The sequence below is a fragment of the Schistocerca nitens genome, chromosome 5 (genome assembly GCF_023898315.1).
Source record: "Schistocerca nitens isolate TAMUIC-IGC-003100 chromosome 5, iqSchNite1.1, whole genome shotgun sequence".
In the NCBI taxonomy this organism is placed as follows: Eukaryota; Metazoa; Arthropoda; class Insecta; order Orthoptera; family Acrididae; genus Schistocerca; species Schistocerca nitens.
In genome coordinates, this window is record NC_064618.1 from 306777936 (window position 1) to 306796887 (window position 18952).

The following is an 18952-nucleotide window of genomic DNA, read 5'->3' on the forward strand; positions in this document are numbered from 1 at the left end:
TAGTGAGCCCAATTATGACATACGTATCTGAGACAAGACCTGAAACATAAAAAACAAAGACACTTTTGGAGACCATGGAAATGAAAATTGTGCAAAGGATTACAGGAAAGACACTGGGAAACAGATAAGTGGAAGCGTTAAAAAAGAATTGTAAGTGGATTCCATTAATGAGTGGATAATAAGAGAAAAATCGTGAATGGAACCAACTCATAGACGGGATGGGTGAACGGAAGATTGTGAAAATCGTAAGAAATAAAGTATCAGTTTGTAAAAGAAATATTGGCCGTCTAAGGAAAAGATGGAGAGAGAACTTCAGGGTAGACTGAGAGGTACTGAAGGAAACAGGCTTTAGCCTAGGAAGAAAAGAAAAAGAAGAAGAACCTTCCTAGATGTAGATGAACCTGCACCAGCTGACACATACAAATACAGTGTTGGTGTTGACATTGTGCAGTCTTAGCCAAATCTTCAGTTTTTATGTTCGGGCTAATTCTCACATGTATACCTAATGGGCTATTTCATAATACATTTTGTACGTATTGTTTTATGTTATGTCTTTGCACCCAACTGATATCATCCTTTTACAATTCCATGTGTCTGTATTAGCTATATGTAACTCATATTTTTTTTAAAAAAACTGACATGAATACTTTTTCTTTCAGATTTTGGATGCTGTCAGAAATGAACATCACATTAGCTCATTGTAAGTACTGAAATAATAAATACTCATAATAATGATTTCCTGGAAATAAATGTCAGTAGCTACTGGTCCCCATACAATTCCTCGGTGAATTATCATTGTATGTGTGAGACAACAATTCTAACTGTATACGTTCATAAATTGTTGAATTATAACACATAAATAACTACGAGCAACCATTGATGACACATAATATTACGAAACTGTACAAATGTCTTGCGATATACCATAGAAAGGACAGATCCAGCTTTGAAGATCATAGGCTGCGACAAACTCTAGGTAAACAATACTTGTTGAACGGATTCTCAATGTATCAAGCTCTCCAGTGTTGGCTGTTGCTAACAGCGACACTATTTCTAGTATTAACAGATAAGCGACTTTGAAGAGAGGGTAATACCAAAAAAAGTAGTATTCCCGTTCGCAAATACAGTAACATACATATTTCGAACTCTAATAACTGGGCTTGATCTAACGTAGTTGGTGGGACATTGAGGTTCCTCCAACCTTGATACCCTGTAACATATCATTGATCAACACTCTAGATGACCCTATCCTCTCTCCCTTGTTTATATTTGACGCATTGTATACTAGTGCACTTCTGTAAAGGCGATTATGAAATCTTCCCAAGTGCATACTTCAGTCGGAGTAAAACTAGTCAGCATACGCGACAAGGGCAAACAGCGCATCCCGATTTACGCAGAAAGAATTTAGATCATTTGCGGTAGGACGCAGTCACACTATTTCGGATGCCGTATATACATGGCTCTTAGGGAGAAGATTTAAAAATTTTTAAAAAGAGGTGGAGCCCCTCCACGCCCACACCGGCATGATGGCCAACACAAAAGGTCTACTGCCATCTCTGCATAAGGGTTAGTATTCACTAAAGTGAGGTGTCGCTGGATGTGGGTACTGCGATGTTTGCGTACGTCTGGTTAAGATTAACCATTAATATGCGCTCATCTGGAGATAGATTGGTCGAAATCTGACGAAGGGTAGCGGTTTTAAGGGCAGAGGAAAAAAAGTGCCAAGGCAAGAGCCACGGGAAAAAAACCTCTGCGATAGTTAGGTCGGGTGGTAAGAGCAGTAGCGGTTGTCTTGCTGCCTGCGATAGGTTGTGCAAGGATAGGCTTTGTTAGTAGTGGGTATCATGCATGTCGATACCTTGACGTTGTGCGTTTGTGCTGCTCGGCGGCTGGCGCTGAGTGCTGGTACAGAGTCCTCGGTCAGCGTCAGCGACCTGCAACAGTTAGGTTTGTTATCGATCTTGTGTCCGATAGGTCATATACCGGAAGCACAGTGTGAGGGAATGTTGGCAGATTGTTTGTGCGTCTGTGGGCGAGCTCGTCGGTGTCCCTGCTGTGGCCTGTTGGTCGGCTCTAATAGCAGCTGGTAGTTGCCAGTCAGTGTTGCTGATATGCAGGGGCTTACCGACGTTTGTCGCTGTTTGCGTATGTTAGTTTACCATAGGTGGTTATGCCCTAGCTAGCAGTGTCTTTGGCCGCTTGTGTTTCCACCTGTGGTTGTGATCGTAGTTTCCCAGAGTGAGGATGAAAGGATTGTTCGAGTGTCTCGAGTTCCTGTATAGTCGTGTGGCGTGTTTTTTGAATACTTCCTTGAGGGTATCAAGGCGGTATTCGTGGTGAAGATCCACGGTGCGTGTGTAGCGTGGAGCATTGCTAATGATTCGTAGCACCTTGTTCTGTATGATCTGCAGGCGGCGCAGTCGTGTGGGAGCTGCATATCCCCAGACGGGAGCTGCGTACGTCATCAGAGGTCTAATCAGTGTCATGTATAAGGACCTCGACACCCTCCTATTCAGTGTGCCCCCCATGTAAGTTTCCGGTCCAGCCAGACACCAAGGTATCTGACTTTCTCTCGAAAACGTATTGGGCGTGTATGTAGTGTTATTGGTCTACAGTGTTGGTGTTTGCGCAGTAGTTTCGTTGTGTGTGAACAGAACTGCTTCGCACTTGTCGACGTTTACTTTAATACGCCATCGCTCCAGCCAAGGCTCAGCTGTTCTGAGTGCTGTCTGTATTCGTGAGTTGATGTTCGACGGTTTCCAGTCTTGCGCGAGGATGGCTGTGTCATCCGCGTAGACGGCTAACGTCGTGTTTCGTGTCGCTGGGAAGTCATTAATGTACAGGTTAAACAAGGTGGGCCCTAGGATGCTTCCTTGGGGTACTCCAGCTTGGATACCGTGTTGTGTTGATTGTTTATCCTGCACGTTAGTGTTGAAACATCTGTTCGTGAGATATGAGTGAATGAGACGTACGAGTCCGTCCGGGAAACCAGCTTCGCTTAGTTTGCGTATGAGTCCGTTGTGCCAGAGACGATCGAAAGCCTTTTCGATGTTTAGGAACACGGCCCCTGTGGCTTTGTTCATGTTGTAGCCGTGTGTTATATGTTCGACTACGCGGAGGAGTTGTTGTGTGGTCGAGTGGTGATTCCTAAAGCCGAATTGCTTAGGGAGAAGATTGGGTCGATATATATATAATCGTGACTGGTCGATAATTTTGCCACACGAATAGCCGACATTATACAGTAAGGTGACAAAAGTCATGGGATACCTCCAAACATCGTGTCGGACCTACTTCTGCCCGACGTGAACTCAACAAGTCGTTTGAAGTCCCCACCAGAAATGCTGAAACACGCTGCCTTCATAGTCGTCCATAATCACGAAAATTTTGTCGGTGCAGGATGTTGTGCCCGAATTGACCTCTCGATTATGCCCCATAAGTGTTCGATGGGAATCATGTCGGTCGATCTGGGTGGCCAAACAATTTGCTCGAATTGTCCAGAATGTTCTTCAAAACAATCGCCAACAACTGTGGCGCATTGTCATCCATAAAAATTACATAATTGTTTCCGAACGTGTACGCCATGAATGGCTGCAAATGGTTTCCAAGAAGCCAGCGATCGGTTCAGTTGGACCAGAGGACCCAGTCAATTCCATGTAAACACATCCCACACCATTGTGGAGCCACCACCAGCTTGCAGAGAGCCTGGTTGACAACTTCGGTCCATGGCTTCGTGGGGTCTGCGCCACTCTCGAACCGTATCATCAGCTCTTACCAACTGAAATCGGGACCCATCTGACCAGGCCACCGTTTTCCAGTCGTCTAGGGTCCAACCGATATGGTCATGAGCCCACGAGAGGCGCTGCAGGCAATGCAAAGGCACTCGCCTCGGTCGTCTGATACCATAGCCCATTAATGCGAAATTTCCCTGCACTGTCGTTACGAATACGTTCGCCTTATGCCTCTCATTGATTTCTGCGGTGATATCACGCAGTGTTGCTCACGCAGTGTTGCTTGTCTGTTAGCACCGACAACTCTACGCAAACGCTGCTGCTCTCGGTCGTCACGTGGAGGCCGTTGGCCACTGCGTTGTGTGTGGCGAAAGTTAATGTCTGAAATTTGGTATTCTTGGCACTTTATTGACACCGTGGGTCTTGACTTTTGTATTCTCAGTGTATAGCGAACACATCACTAAAGACATCTGTTTACGGAGTCAAGTGACTGTTTTGGAAGATACCCATCAGAGGGTCTTTCCCTCGTATGTCTCAAACTGACGTGTCGGTTATACTACTTCAGCAAATGATGTAAAGGCTTTACAAATACCTCTTCCAGTCTCGAAACTTGTTGACTACTTAAATTATGCATTAGATAATTAAAAACTAAATAAGTTAAGTAACCATCAAATTTTGAGACTTTTGTCATGTTTTAAACACCGGTGGTCGATTGACAGTCAATATGGCTTTAAATTGCACAAATCAGATAATAATGTGCTGTCTACAAACGTTACAACGTCGGAACTTATTATCATTGAAGAGTTCTCGTTGATTTGTAACGAAAAATAACGAGAATTAACGGTCCTGTTAGTGTGTCTTAGTATGTGCATATTATGTATTGGTAGCAGTTTTCCAGCGTGTTAAAAGTTTTAATGCAAGTAGCTTTCAGAAATTAAACTGCAGCCTGTAGTCTAGTAACAAGTCCACATCCAAGGAAATCATCTGGTTTGTAATTGAGGAAGTCAAGTGTGAACTCAGTTAGATATAAGGCGCTTCACTTAATTTTTTCTGACACAGGGCGACAAAAATTTATGCCTATGGGCGTGATATAGCGAGAGTGTGGGAGATGTTTTTTTAAGTGTCCTAATATGGGCGAAGACAAAGGTGCGGATGTTTGCCTCGTCGAGTAGCAGCGGTACTACATGGAATCGTCTCTCTTGGGTTCTTTCAACTACGAACGCAAGTCATCAAATGACCCCACCTACTACTATTACATTCCTCGGTAGTAGTTCGTAGTAACGACATCTTATGTATCATAGGAAAAGCGTATCATTATCTTCTGAGGATGTGCAAGAACTCCTACGCGGCGATACCTTTTATTACACTTTAGGCACGTATTTCTCGTTTTAAATGTTTTCTGGACGTGATACTTTTCGACATCAGCTACAGTCTTAGGCTGCAAGTGTTTATGTTGTCCACAAGAAACGAGATGGATGCAAGCTGTGACGTGCAAACAATTTCTCGCTTTCTAAGCTTTTTAACGGACTACGTATGTTACACTTTGGTCTGAACGTCACCATTGAATGTATTTCCAAATCCTCGAGGAGATTAACGTGTGAAACAGAGAGGAGGAATGTTCTCTTCAGAGACCGATCGGTTTCTTGAACATAGTGAGTTGCTGATAAGAAGTGGCCCTCTTGTAAACGGCACAGCCATTTTTTTTGTAGCAATTTCTCCAGTGGCAGCTTCCTTGCCGACAGCAGTGAACATTTATTTGAAAAGTGCCACAAATTCCTGTTGACTAATCGCAAAATAATTGTTCGTTAAGAAGATCTTCATAACTGAGCTGAAGAGGAAGTACAGATCAGACTCGATGAATGGAAATATCAACATCAGCAAGACCAAGACAGTGGTGATGGCAGTCAACAGAGATGGACAACCAGCAAGTGTAAAACTAGGAGACCACCAACTAGAGTGTTCAAATGGCTCTGAGCACTATGGGACTTAATTTCTAAGGTCATCAGTCCCCTAGAACTAAGAACTACTTAAACCTAACTAACCTAAGGACATCACACTCATCCATGCCCGAGGCAGGATTCGAACCTGCGACCGTAGTAGTCGCGTGGTTCCGGACTGAAGCGCCTAGAACCGCTCGGCCACAAGGCCGGCGACTAGAGTGTGTGGACCGTTTCCCTTACCTTGGAAGTGTAACCTCCAGTGATAATTTGGTCAGAAATGAAATCACCAATAGAGTGCAAAAATGATCTGAAATCTACCAACAAGTAAGATCGCTTTTATGGGATGACTTAATTCCAAAACCGGCCAAACCGATGATATTTAATAGCTATTTCATGCCAATATTGACCTATGGTATTGGAACATATACCCTCACAAAAAGAGAATCATCAAGCTGCAAGCATCAGAGATGAAATTCCTTAGATCCACCATCCAGAAGACCAAGACGGACAAGTTAAGGAATGAGGAGCTGAGGAAAGAAGCCGGAATAAAGATATCCCTATTAGATCGAATTGGCACATCTAGACTTCGATGGTACGGGCATGTGATGAGAATGGAGCCAATTAGAGCAGCCAAAATAAATTTGGAAAGACAGGTGGATGGGAAATGACCTCAAGGAAGACCTCGAACCCGATGGATGGGCTTGATTGAGGGTGATCTAGTGACCAGAGGATGGACAGTGGATGATGATCTCTGTGAACAGGTGTACCTATTCGGGCAGGACGAAGTGGAAGAGGCTCATTACCAGTACCTGGGAAACTGGAAATGTTAAATGATGATGGTGATGATGATGATGATCTTCATTGCATGCCTCTATTTCTATGACAAATGAATTCACATGTATAAAAAATTAAACTAAATCTGAATACGATGTTGTTGTTGTTGTGGTCTTCAGTCCTGAGACTGGTTTGATGCAGCTCTCCATGCTACTCTATCCTGTGCAAGCTTCTTCATCTCCCAGTACCTACTGCAACCTACATCCTCCTGAATCTGCTTAGTGTATTGATCTCTTGGTCTCCCTCTACGATTTTTACCCTCCACGCTGCCCTCCAATGCTAAATTTGTGATCCCTTGATGCCTCAAAACATGTCCTACCAACCGATCCCTTCTTCTAGTCAAGTTGTGCCACAAACTTCTCTTCTCCCCAATCCTATTCAATACCTCCTCATTAGTTACGTGATCTACCCACCTTATCTTCAGCATTCTTCTGTAGCACCACATTTCGAAAGCTTCTATTCTCTTCTTGTCCAAACTATTTATCGTCCATGTTTCGCTTCCATACATGGCTACACTCCATACAAATACTTTCAGAAACGACTTCCTGACACTTAAATCTATACTCGATGTTAACAAATTTCTCTTCTTCAGAAACGATTTCCTTGCCATTGCCAGTCTACATTTTATATCCTCTCTACTTCGACCATCATCAGTTATTTTACTCCCTAAATAGCAAAACTCCTTTACTACTTTAAGTGTCTCATTTCCTAATCTAATCCCCTCAGCATCACCCGATTTAATTTGACTACATTCCATTATCCTCGTTTTGCTCTTGTTGATGTTCATCTTATATCCTCCTTTCAAGACACTGTCCATTCCGTTCAACTGCTCTTCCAAGTCCTTTGCTGTCTCTGACAGAATTACAATGTCATCGGCGAACCACAAAGTTTTTACTTCTTCTCCATGAATTTTAATACCTACTCCGAATTTTTCTTTTGTTTCCTTTACTGCTTGCTCAATATACAGATTGAATAACATCGGGGAGAGGCTACAACCCTGTCTCACTCCTTTCCCAACCACTGCTTCCCTTTCATGCCCCTCGACTCTTATAACTGCCATCTGGTTTCTGTACAAATTGTAAATAGCCTTTCGCTCCTTGTATTTTACCCCTGCCACCTTCAGAATTTGAAAGAGAGTATTCCAGTTAACGTTGTCAAAAGCTTTCTCTAAGTCTACAAATGCTAGAAACGTAGGTTTGCCTTTTCTTAATCTTTCTTCTAAGATAAGTCGTAAGGTTAGTATTGCCTCACGTGTTCCAACATTTCTACGGAATCCAAACTGATCTTCCCCGAGGTCCGCTTCTACCAGTTTTTCCATTCGTCTGTACAGAATTCGCGTTAGTATTTTGCAGCTGTGACTTATTAAACTGATAGTTCGGTAATTTTCACATCTGTCAACACCTGCTTTCTTTGGGATTGGAATTATTATATTCTTCTTGAAGTCTGTGGGTATTTGGCCTGTCTCATACATCTTGCTCACCAGATGGTAGAGTTTTGTCATGACTGGCTCTCCCAGGGCCATCAGTAGTTCTAATGGAATGTTGTCTACTCCCGGGGCCTTGTTTCGACTCAGGTCTTTCAGTGCTCTGTCAAACTCTTCACGCAGTATCTTATCTCCCATTTCATCTTCATCTACATCCTCTTCCATTTCCATAATATTGTCCTCAAGTACATCGCCCTTGTATAAACCCTCTATATACTCCTTCCACCTTTCTGCCTTCCCTTCTTTGCTTAGAACCTGGTTGCCATCTGAGCTCTTGATATTCATACAAGTGGTTCTCTTCTCTCCAAAGGTCTCTTTAATTTTCCTGTAGGCAGTATCTATCTTACCCCTAGTGAGACAAGCCTCTACATCCTTACATTTGTCCTCTAGCCATCCCTGCTTAGCCATTTTGCACTTCCTGTCGATCTCATTTTTGAGACGTTTGTATTCCTTTTTGCCTGCTTCATTTGCTGCATTTTTATATTTTCTCCTTTCATCAATTAAATTCAATATTTCTACTGTTACCCAAGGATTTCTATTAGCCCTCGTCTTTTTACCTACTTGATCCTCCGCTGCCTTCACTACTTCATCCCTCAGAGCTATCCATTCTTCTTCTACTGTATTTCTTTCCCCCATTCCTGTCAATTGTTCCCTTATGCTCACCCTGAATCTCTCTACAACCTCTGGTTCTTTCAGTTTATCCAGGTCCCATCTCCTTAAATTCCCACCTTTTTGCAGTTTCTTCAGTTTCAATCTGCAGTTCATAACCAATAGATTGTGGTCAGAATCCACATCTGCCCCTGGAAATGTCTTACAATTTAAAACCTGGTTCCTAAATCTCTGTCTTACCATTATATAATCTATCTGATACCTATTAGTATCTCCAGGATTCTTCCAGGTATACAACCTTCTTTTATGATTCTTGATCCAAGTGTTAGCTATGATTAAGTTATGCTCTGTGCAAAATTCTACAAGGCGGCTTCCTCTTTCATTTCTTCCCCCCAATCCATATTCACCTACTATGTTTCCTTCTCTCCCTTTTCCTACTGACGAATTCCAGTCACCCATGACTATTAAATTTTCGTCTCCCTTCACTACCTGAATAATTTCTTTTATCTCGTCATACATTTCATCAATTTCTTCATTATCTGCAGAGCTAGTTGGCATATAAACTTGTACTACTGTAGTAGGCATGGGCTTTGTGTCTATCTTTGCCACAATAATGCGTTCACTATGCTGTTTGTAGTAGCTAACCCGCACTCCTATTTTTTTATTCATTATTAAACCTACTCCTGCATTACCCCTATTTGATTTTGTATTTATAACCCTGTGATCACCTGACCAAAAGTCTTGTTCCTCCTGCCACCGAACTTCACTAATTCCCACTATATCTAACTTTAACCTATCCATTTCCCTTTTTAAATTTTCTAACCTACCTGCCCGATTAAGGGATCTGACATTCCACGCTCCGATCCGTAGAACGCCAGTTTTCTTTCTCCTGATAACGACGTCGTCTTGAGTAGTTCCCGCCCGGAGATCCGAATGGGGGACTATTTTACCTCCGGAATATTTTACCCAAGAGGACGCCATCATCATTTAATCATACAGTAAAGCTGCATGTCCTCGGGAAAAATTACGGCTGTAGTTCCCCTTGCTTTCAGCCGTTCGCAGTACCAGCACAGCAAGGCCGTTTTGGTTAATGTTACAAGGCCAGATCAGTCAATCATCCAGACTGTTGCCCCTGCAACTACTGAAAAGGCTGCTGCCCCTCTTCAGGAACCACATCTTTGTCTGGCCTCTCAACAGATACCCCTCCGTTGTGGTTGCACGTACGGTACGGCCATCTGTATCGCTGAGGCACGCAAGCCTCCCCACCAACGGCAAGGTCCATGGTTCATGGGAGATACGATACGATACGATACGATAATTAACAAAAATTTACATTCATGTCTTTCGTAAACAGCCAACAGACGGCACCACAGATTTGGTAAGTATATGTTGCATGTATAGTCAATACAGCAAACATTTTTCGGAAAAATATATACTTGTATAGCCTTAGTGATACTACTACTCTCGTCAATGGACCAGTAAGGAGGTGTAGCCAGCTTATTACGTAGGCAATACAGCTTCGTATGTCTAGGTAACTAATACCTCTAACCATATTTTTGAAGAAACAGAAGCAAATGTTAACGTTTGCGTTGTCGCACACTACTTCTCTTACAGCATGTGGTTTTATTGAGCTCCAGATGTGGACGTAATGGTTGTTTACTGATATGAAAAACTGTTTCATCCATAAGTGCAACTCTTCGGGGTAATGTTTATTTACCATCGAAGATGGAAGGAGGATTTTCTTAGAAAATTTAATTTCCTTTTGACTTTTTTTCATTTGATTTGATTGCCTGCATTATAGTCAGTACCTCGGAAGTCGAACATATTTTCACAGAAACATCACAAGTCTTTCGATTCTTTTACTGTCTATTAATCACAAAATGTCAGTTTGCAGATAGGCTGGAGTACATGCTACAAGATATGATCTCTAGTACTAAAATGTCTCCTGTAATTATGTGGCTACATTGTACGCAGGTGATGGAGGAGTGATGTTAAAAGTAGCTTTCAGGCTGCTTATTCAAACCTATCGCTCCTCCATCGTTCTGTCAGACGCTGTTCGTCCGCATACTTGGGGTGAGAAGAAAAAACGAACCAGACAGAAACAACGAATCTTATTTGGCCGTACGTAATGCTTGTGACAGTGAACTGATTCGGATTATGAAACTTCTTGGAAGACTAAAACACTGTAGCGGACGGGACACGAACCTGGAATCTTCGAGTCGCTATCCGGCACACTGTTTTAATCCGCCAGGAAGCTTCGAATCATCGCAAACTCAGCTACAGAGTGAAAATTTATTCTGATGCCGATTATGTACAAGAAAGATCTATACTCGATCTTAAATCTATACTCGATGTTAACAAATTTTTCTTCTTCAGAAATGCTTTCCTTGCCATTGCCAGTCTAGCAAAACTCCTTTACTACTTTAAATGTCTCATTTCCTAATCTAATTCCCTCAGCATCACCCGAATCAATTCGACTACATTCCATTATCCTCGTTTTGCTTTTGTTGATGTTCATCTTATAGCCTCCTTTCAAGACACTCCATTCCATTCAACTGCTCTTCCAAGTCCTTTTCTGTCTCTGACAGAATTACAATGTCATCGGCGAACCTCAAAGTTTTTATATCTTCTCCGTGGATTTTAATGCCAATTCCGAATTTTTCTTTTGTTTCCTTTCCTGCTTGCTCAATATAAAGATTGAATAACACCGGGGAGAGGCTACAACCCTGTCTCACTCCCTTCCCAACCACTGCTTCCCTTTCATGCCCCTCGACTCTTATAACTGCCATCTGATTTCTGTACAAATTGTAAATAGCCTTTCGCTCCCTGTATTTTACCCCTACCACCTTCAGAATTTGAAAGAGAGTATTCCAGTCAACATTGTCAAAAGCCCTCTCCAAATCCACAAATGCTAGAAACGTAGGTCTGCCCTTCCTCAATCTTTCTTGTAAGATAAGTCGTAAGGCCAGCATTGCCTCACGTGTTCTTTACGGTATCCTCAGCTAATAATTGTTTGCGAGAGATACATTACATCTTCAACACGTGAACGAAAAGTAATTTAATTTACTAAAATGTTCTCTGGTTTCAAGCAGCGTCAAGTGCTTAAGTGCCCACGAGCTTTCGGGAGAGATCTCCTCTGCCATTGTCAAATGGTTAATATCTACATCTACATCTACATCCATACTCCGCAAGCCACCTGACGGTGTTTGGCGGAGGGTACCCTGAGTACCTCTATCGGTTCTCCCTTCTATTCCAGTCTCGTATTGTTCGTGGAAAGAAGGATTGTCGGTATGCTTCTGTGTGGGCTCTAATCTCACTGATTTTATCCTCGTGGTCTCTTCGCGAGATATACGTAGGAGGGAGCAATATACTGCTTGACTCTTCGGTGAAGGTATGTTCTCGAAACTTCAACAAAAGCCCGTACCGAGCTACTGAGCATCTCTCCTGCAGAGTCTTCCACTGGAGTTTATCATCTCCGTAACGCTTCCGCGATTACTAAGTGATTCTGTAACGAAGCGCGCTGCTCTCCGTTGGATCTTCTCTATCTCTTCTATCAATCCTATCTGGTACGGATCCCACACTGTTGAGCAGTATTCAAGCAGTGGGCGAACAAGCGTACTGTAACCTACTTCCTTTGTTTTCGGATTGCATTTCCTTAGGATTCTTCCAATGAATCTCAGTCTGGCATCCGCTTTACCGACGATCAACTTTGTATGATCATTCCATTTTAAATCACTCCTAATACGTACTACCAGATAATTTATGGAATTAACTGCTTCCAGTTGCTGACCTGCTATTTTGTAGTTAAATGATAAGGGAACTATCTTTCTATGTATTCCCAGCACATTACACTTCCCCATCTGCAAAAAGCCTCAGTGAACTTTCGATGTCATCCACAAGGTCATTTATGTATATTGTGAATAGCAATGACACTCCCCTGCGGCACACCTGAAATTACTCTTACTTCGGAAGACTTCTCTCCATTGAGAATGACATGCTGCGTTCATTCATTCATTCATTCATTCATTAATAGTCAACCACTTGACAATGGCAGAGGAGATCTCTGTCGAAAGCTCATGGGCAGTTAACCACTTGACACAGCTTGAACCCCGAGAATATTAATGGATACCGCCGCGAAAGCATGCATTCTAATTTAATTTGTTGAAACTACAATTACCGAACACATCTCGGAGCCGTGTTAATCGCAGCTCAATGAATGAGTTGCAGGTAATACTAACGTGGTTTGTTTGCATTTATGTCAAAATGTAGGGCATATTTACATCGTCTGTACGCGAACTGGTCTCTTTATTTTTAAACGAATTTCCGGGGAATTGATCGTATAAAGCGCTTTCCAGTGACTTGACAAAGACCCCAACGATTGAAGTAACTTATCGCTTTTAAGTGTGCGCAGTTTGATAATGAAGACTTGCTCGATTCAGTAATGAAAGGTAATTGCCGTCATTTGAGAGAGACATCAATTTATCGATTCTCCGCCCGCAACCTTTAGGTGTGGACACATCAGTTAAACCACACTGCCTTCAAAATGTCGCGCTGTCAGATACGCTCTTTTAAGCTGAGTAGCTATTGTCTTCGCGCATTGTAATTCTAATTTGTTGTCTTGCTTATCAAGAAAATATAAACTTTGAGTGTTCTACAATACGCTTTATTGATAAATGCCAAATTGTTCTCGTAAGTAGAAACGAGAGAATCCTTTGCTATTTAATTTCGAAAAGGAGGAAAGTGGCTTCCAACTTAAAACTTTTGAATACATGAAATGTATTCGCAGTTGCGAATATGGGCGACCAGCAGCTGTATAATGAAATGACGACAACGACAATTTGTGCCGGACCGGTACACGATTTCCCAGTTATCGCGAGCAGTCGCCTTACAGGTTGGCTGTCTCAGCACGACTAAAGCCCGGTCCACACGCAACGATCTATCTGCGCAGACATCGGCGCAGATGTCTGTGGCGCAGATGTCTGTATATGCAAAAGATCGCTGCAAATGTGGAGTGTTCACACGACACAAACCCCAATCTACTACTCGCCCGCCATCTGTCGGTGTAGAAAAGAAATATCAGTGGCAAGCGACTACGCCCCCCGTAAACGTCAAAAATTTAGCTCAGTTATTTTGAAATATAGAAATGGAGGCAGTTCTGTTGTGGTCTGTGTTCGCAATTTGTGTTGCAAAAAACATTCAGACCAACCGCAGGAAACAGAGAAAGCAGTCAAAATGGTGTAGACAGTGGCTGCTAAAGCGAAAGCAGTTTTCTCACGTACATTTACTGCGAGAGTTGCAGGGTGAACTTGTTTTGTTTTACATCACCTCGTGTTCCATTTCCTGGCACATTGACACTCCAATTTCATCTTCAATTGTACTCCTGCTTGGTCTTGGCGTTTCTTGATCACTAAGAAAGCCAAGCAGATCAAAATACCATAACGTTGGCTGGTATACTTGATCTACTCTTACACCAGATCTTGTAGATTTCTGAACTGTGGATAACTCTTTTCGGTAAACAGTTCGCTGACAGACGTAATTTACCTGACTTGCCTTCATGAACTCATCCTTCAGGACAGCGTAAATAGCTTCACATGTGTTGGGTATTATTTTACTCAACGCTTTTTTCGATATTGCAGTTGAAAATTCCAAATCCTTATATCTCCTTCCTGTTGCTAGGAATCTTAATGTTACCGTCAGCCGTTCATGAGGAGAAATTGCCCTTCTCATACAAGTATTTTTTCTCATAATATGAGGGGTTACAAGCTTTAAGAGATAATTATAAGTTTCGACATCCATCCGCAAATAATTTCTCCAGTTCGCAACGAATTTATTTTTTTAAGTACTGTTTCTCTGTTTGTCGAGGCGTCAACTGCCCGCAATTTTTCAATTAGAGCATTGTATACTGCTGTCTTTTTGTCTCGGGCACTATATTCTTTACTTTTAATCTTCCACAAACATGGGTGGTTTCTATATATTTCAATGAATTCACTTACAAACTCTCGAGAACACTGACGAGTATCAGCCATTTTAATGCCCTGTGCACACAAATACAAATATTAGACTGAGCAAACAGCTGTTTCGCGCCAGATTTGCGGCGATCTCCTGTCCACACGCTCCAACTTGTCTGCGCAGATGTGGTTTGAACCCACAGATTTGAGAGGTTTCGCTCAAACTTCCAACTCCAACTTCCAGGTTTGCACACACCTCAGGTTGGTGCAAATCTTCTGTCCACACGCAACGATCTGTCTGCGCAGATGTGATGTGCGCAGACATTTGCACAGACAGATCGTTGCATGTGGACGGGCCTTAATGGCCAGGCCCAAACTTTCATATGTCGTCAGTCATGTGTCTACAGCCTGTACTCGTACAGCCACTATGTATATACCCGTACAGGGGGGACATTTTAATTCAAAGTAGCTTGTCTGGTATCGGCGAATGAAGACGATATTGCAGTGCCTGTCTGGAGGCACATTGCATTGTACTTCTGGACAACCGCAATATCGTACAAAACTACTGAATCAGCTGTTTTTTCAATATCTCCATAAAACATGTGGACGTATTCTGAGCATTGCCATCCGGTTTCGCTGTCAATAAATTAAGGCGTATTGAACAAATTCCTGTAGTAATTGTATGCTGTGGCGTTTCAGAGGATCTTTACTATAACAAGTTTGTTTGTGTGGTCATCCTCCGCAGCAAGCATATAAATACTTGTTTTGTAAATAAAATTGCCTTTTCCTGCTGCTAGTTATTTTATTTATCCCAGACGTGTTTCGCCTTCTCCTGTCCTAAGGCATCGTCAGTTTTGTTAGTTAGTTTTGTTAGTTATAGATTATCAAACAGTTCACTTCGCGATTTTTTGTAAAAAAAGTAATTACTTACGATTTGCTGATCTGCGTTTCCTTACATCTGGTCTGGAGATCGCACTACCACTTTTATCACTGCCATATAATCACATTTTTGTGTTCTCGCCTTCCACATACTGCTCTCACCATGTTTATCACTCTTTTTTGTGGTGGACTATTGTTTTTTTGTCACTCGATACAACATTTTCGTCGTACACTGCTTTTCACCGCGTAAATATTGCGACTCCATTACGTGTTTCATCTCTTTTGGTGTGTTTACCTGTTTGTTGCCAACCTAACGAAGTATATGTTCGTTACTAACTTCTATTTATGATGTTTATACCGTGTGAGTGTGTATGTGTGTGAGAGAGAGAGGAGGATAGAGCCGAGTTGTTGTTTTTTTTTTTGTTTTTTTGTTTTTACCAAGTATACATGCCAAGCAATTCATTATTTACACTTACAGAATATTGAAACGAAAAATCAAAACAGTTGTCACCAAAGTTTTCAGCCCCCCCCCCCCCAAAAAAAAAACCTCGTCTCTATCCCCCCCCCCTCTCTCTCTCTCTCTCTCTCTCTCTCTCTCTCTCTCTCTCTCTCTCTCTCTCTCTCTCACTCTCACTCATACACACTCACATGGTATAAACATCATAAATAGAAGTTAGTGACGAACATATACTTCGTTAGGTTGGCAACAAAGAGAATGGAGTCGTAATATTTACGCAGTGAAGAGCAGTGTACGACGAAAATGTTGTATCGAGTGACAAAAGAACAATAGTCCACCACAAAAAAGAGTGAGAAACATGGTGAACAGTATGTGGAAGGCGAGAACACAAAAATGTGATTATATGGCAGTGATAAAAGTGGTAATGCGACCTCTAGACCAGATGTGAGGAAACGCAGATCAGCAAATCGTAAGTAATTACTTATTTTACAAAAAATCGCGAAGTGAACTGTTTGATAATCTATAACTAACAAAACTGTATCGTTATAGATTCCACTAACGATGCCTTAGAACAGGAGAAGGCGAAACGGATATGGGATAAATAAAATAACTAACAGCAGGAAAAGGCAGTTTTATTTACAAAACAAGATCTTTATTGTACTCCCGTTCTGTGTGCTCGACAACAACAGGTGACTGGGAATCGTATTCTATGCCTCTTGTTGCCAGATGCCCCGATTTTCGTGGGGTATCTCACAAGGGCAGGCTACGACGTTGGGGTCACATATTTACTTCAAACTTTGTACACCTTTAGTACGCCATTCAAACAACATGATGTGCAAGTAGTAAAGTGCATTACTTTGGCAATTCCGAGAAAATCGCAAGAGAAGTTTTACGCGTCTGGTACGTAACTGATGTATCTCTGCGAAGACGGCCAAGTTAAGAAATCACTGTGGTCAACTCAGTCGGCCTTTGGCTGTGGTGAGATGCGCACCCCTTGTTTGCGTCTCGCCTGTTATGCTGCTCGCGAGCGAGTGCACGTTTGTTTATTTCCGACCATCATGGCGTTTTCTTACCCAAGCCACAATTAAATTAACTTTTTCATTGGATCACGACCGACCGAAAGCGTATGAAGTAGAACGTTTCACACGGGATGAAATGCGTTCCCGCTATAAGACGTTATCGGGATTAATTTTTCAATCCGCAGTTCTACAGTGTACATAACGCCGGCGAATGACGAGCTTGCGCCGACTTCGTCCGGCGCCACGCTAGTGATTTCAAGTTCTGATACTATGAATGACATGTAGGGACTGTCGTGGTTGATCACGCTGATTTTGGCCTCCGAACGTTGCGGATTTTCGAACAACCGTTTGAAGTACCGTCGGACATTGTAGTGACCGCCTTAAAATCTTACGGTAAAGTCGTCAGTCAAGTGGCTGAAACGTGGAAAACGTTCGAAACGTACCGTGTCCTCAGTCGGATGAAAACTGAACTACGGTAACACGTGCGTTCCAACTGCCGGCTGCAGGGCTATAGTCATATACGATGGCCAGCCGCGCACCTATTCAGTTTGTGGCCGGGAAGGCCATGTCCGTTCTGAATGCCTCCGACGTAGACTACTTCAGCCGCCGATCGAAGAGGTTGCTCCTCCTGCGGCGTCCAATGTGTTACCTCTGTCTTATGCTCCTGCGGCGGTGCGGCCCCTCTGAATCAGTCGGTACTGGCGTCATCTCCCCTAGACGACACAACGGACGTTTCGCCTTTCTCTCCTATACCCCTGCCGGAGGCAATACAAATGACCGATGGCCGTCAGCAGGCATAAGCTGTCAGTCGCGACCCATGCTTGTTGGTCATGGAGCTGTACCTATCTCCGCTTTTCATCTGGCCACATGTCGGACGATAGCCGCCTGCCATCCGACACGGAACAGCATGTTAGGAAGCAACAGTCGCCGAGAAACGGAAGAGGCAACGCCGTACCCCTTCTGATGACTGCGTCCATCGGAAGTCTATACAGGATGATGACCCTGCTGTTAATGGTGCGCTGTCCTCTCTTTCTGCGGCTGACGCTACCCGTGGGCGCACCTCTGATAGTGTTCCACCGAACTGGCCCAGTGACATGTCTCCTTGGTGGGGTCGGCTCCCTCCCTATCACAATGATGTGTCATTCCACGGGAGCCTAACACGGAGTGCTCAGTGCTTCCCCACTACTTAACTCGCCCGTCCTCCTGGCGATGGCAGGTTTCTAGACTTACCGCATAGCCACGTTCAGTGTCAACAGCATTCTCGTACGCCACAACCTGGCATTACTCCATGACATGCTGTATGCCGCGGACGTCGACTTTGCTCTCCTTCAGGAGGTACATGCTGCAATTTTCTGTGCTCCCCATGGCTTTACAGCACATGTCTCTCATGCTTTCCCTTCTCGTAGTAGGGTGGCGATCCCTTTACGTGAAGGTATCCTCGCTGATGCGCTTCCCTATCTCCCCGATGTCAGAGCCATGCGGCATCTGGTTCGTGTCGCCGCCTTCAACGTCCCACCCTCTTCTCAGACAGTCTCACCTCTCTTCCCGGGTCGGCAGGATGCATTGATCATGGGAGGCGATTTCAACTGCACCCAGGCACCCAAAGACCGACTGCCACGTCACTCCCCTTGCGCGGCGCTAGCCACTACTCTCCAGCACCTCAGCCTAGTGTATTCTTGGGAACATGTTCATGGCGATCGTCCGGGATTTACGCATTTCACTAGCCATTCTTCCAGCCGACTCGATCGTATTTACATCTCCCACGATATTATCAGTGGGCTGCAGGCTGCTGAAGTCTGGCCCTTTGCGTTCTCTGACCATAACGCATTTATCTGCGCCATCAATCTCTGCCGCCAAAGGATGTGGCGCGGCCGTGGACAATAGAAACTGAACCTCGATCGACCTTACTTTACCCTACTGCCGCAAATCATCGAGACCAGGTTTACAGCTTGTCATCGACGCCATGATTCATATGTCTGTCCTGTCTTGATGGGTGTTTTGTACAGAGCCTGCTATCCGCAAGGCCTCGATTGGTTATGGAAGGGAGGTCGTGGC

At 43.4% G+C, this 18952-nt stretch overlaps 1 protein-coding gene across 3 annotated transcripts in view; it reads left to right on the top strand.

The window, feature by feature from the left end:
* LOC126259224 (protein GDAP2 homolog) overlaps positions 1-18952 on the top strand; it is a 1081164-nt gene that overhangs the window by 259327 nt on the left and 802885 nt on the right. For all 3 annotated transcript variants that reach the window (XM_049955836.1, XM_049955838.1, XM_049955837.1), the window contains one exon: positions 660-700. The gene's annotated coding sequence lies outside the window, so the exon portion shown is untranslated. The remainder of the gene's footprint in view (positions 1-659; positions 701-18952) is intronic.